Source organism: Psammomys obesus, unplaced genomic scaffold (assembly GCF_907164565.1).
Source record: "Psammomys obesus unplaced genomic scaffold, mPsaObe1.curated_primary_1811, whole genome shotgun sequence".
Lineage (NCBI taxonomy): Eukaryota > Metazoa > Chordata > Mammalia > Rodentia > Muridae > Psammomys > Psammomys obesus.
Window position 1 is genome coordinate 7,609,079 of NW_026585895.1, and position 2,163 is coordinate 7,611,241.

At 51.1% G+C, this 2,163-nt stretch overlaps 1 protein-coding gene across 2 annotated transcripts in view; it reads left to right on the top strand.

Moving 5' to 3' along the window:
• The first annotated feature begins 1,879 nt into the window (after positions 1-1,879).
• Sestd1 (SEC14 and spectrin domain containing 1) overlaps positions 1,880-2,163 on the top strand; it is a 93,452-nt gene continuing 93,168 nt past the window's right edge. For both annotated transcript variants that reach the window (XM_055600053.1, XM_055600054.1), the window contains exon 1: positions 1,880-1,899. The gene's annotated coding sequence lies outside the window, so the exon portion shown is untranslated. The remainder of the gene's footprint in view (positions 1,900-2,163) is intronic.

A 2,163-nucleotide genomic window follows, 5' to 3' on the forward strand; every position in this document is an offset into this window, starting at 1 on the left:
ATTTGTGCACGACTTAACACACTTTGTTTTCTATTGTATCATGATGACTTACAGTGCAATCATTGTTACTACTGCTCCCCCTTAGGGCAGTCATGCTTGCAGTATTTGTGCTCTTCTAAGGTCACAGAGCTAGGAGATTAAAGATCTGCCTGCTCCACTTAGAATGTAAGCGAGGTGGAGCTTCTATCCACATCATTGTCTGCTCACTAAATTTTTAGAGACACTCAGTTCAGTCCACATAGGGGGCAGCAGAAGCCATCAGAGAAAAATACCCCTGCCTACTGAGGGGTGGTCCCTGGGAGCTCAAGCAAGGCGTGGACACTTGATTTGCAAGGATTTGGTAATTCCCCCTCCTCTCTCTCTCTCTCTCTCTCTCTCTCTCTCTCTCTCTCTCACACACACACACACACACACACACACTCTTCAGATGTTAATATAGAACCATAAGAACTCTGGATGTGAGGTCAACTCAACTGAAAAGATGAAGTGGAGTCCATTTTGTCAGCTATCCAGAGGCACACACCTTCGTTCTGTGAATTCAGTCGGATACTTTTCATTTGTTTATGTTCATTTCTCTTGTAACCCTTATCAAGTAACTGACGGATTCAACATGGAGCCGTGGGTAAGTGAAGAGTACATATACAAATCCAGGTGGAGCTGTAAGTTACTGGAGTGGATTCTTCCGCATGCTCTTCTGTTATGAGGATCAATGTGAGTGGAGAAAATAGGTTTTAAAATGATAAACAGGGAATCCCATGTCGTGGAGGGAGGAAATGCGCAGGAGGGTGGTGATGTCCTTGTAGTTCCTCATTGATAGGCAGATACGTTTTGTCGGATACATAGTGACTTAACCTCACCAAACGCTGAAAGGGAACTTTCCTTGTGTTGAGCACTGCATTGTCTTCTGGGAACCCAGAATGAGCTAGGTCAAATCCCTGTCCTTTTAAGGATCACACGGTCCAGGAAGAAAAGACCTCCAAAGAAAGAAATGGGAAAAGAAAGTAATATGGATAATCACAGGAAATCAGGGGCTCTATGAACATAGAGAGGAAAGAATCTCTAATTGTGTGTGTGTGTGTGTGTGTGTGTGTGTGTGTGTGTATTTGGGCTGGTGAAAGGATGGCCTGTGAGCCGGTAGTAGGAAGAGGAAGCCACGCACTGTCTTTGTGGATAGGTCACCTAGTTAAGTCAAGGTTGTACTTCAGGCGGGAGCAACCATGGCGGCCGAGCCTCCCCGCCTGTGGAACCTGAGTGGTGCATGGATATGGCGGGTGATGGGACTGGAGGTGAAGAGACAGAGGCATCGGATGTTAAATTGGCTGTCCCGTGGCCACACTAAACCTCTGAGGATCTAGACACGGAAGAGGCATGCTGGGCGCTGGGTTTGGAGGTTGGTTGATAGTGGCACTCCTTTAACCACGCAACAATAGACACCGATGGGTCCCCTAGAATTAAGAGGAAGAAAGCTCTCCGATTTTCAGAAGGGGAGCTTCAACAGAGAAAGCTGGGTGTTCATTTGGAAGGGAAAGTCTGTCCTCTGAGAACTGGGTAATACTGGAGTGGCAGTGCGCATTCAATGGAAGGCCCAGCACTGGGACCACGTGGCCCTTGTGGTTTCGCGAGGATGACTCCTTTGAATTGAATTCAGGAAATGACCTAAAAGTGACTTGTGCAATAAAATACGAAAGAGGACACTGAAGTAGTCATCACCAGAAAGCCCCATTTGTGAATTTTGGATCATCCAACCAACAGCAAGATCCCCAGAGCCAAACAAAGTCTGGAATCGCACCCAGCCATTCATCCCTGAAACCCTTTCCCTCCTGGCTCCCAACCCGGGGTACCTGGGGCCACAGGCATCCCAGCCCTCTAGGGTCTTTTTAGACCTGGAAGACTCTGGAGGTGGGTGAAGCAGAAGGACACAAACAAGGTATCAGGGCCACAACAGCCACACTTCCTGACCCCCGGCCGGGGGAGAGCTCCCACCACCCACCCACGCGGTCGCGCTCCGCGGGGTGGGGACCACAAGACGTCAGTCCGGGCGCCCCGCCCCCTTCCGCGCCGGGCGGGGTCTCCGCCGCCGCCGCCGGCACGGGCGCACGCGAGGTCGCGCGGACGGGGCCGGGCCGCGGGTGCCGGGAGGTGGCCGGGCCACCCGCGCCGCCG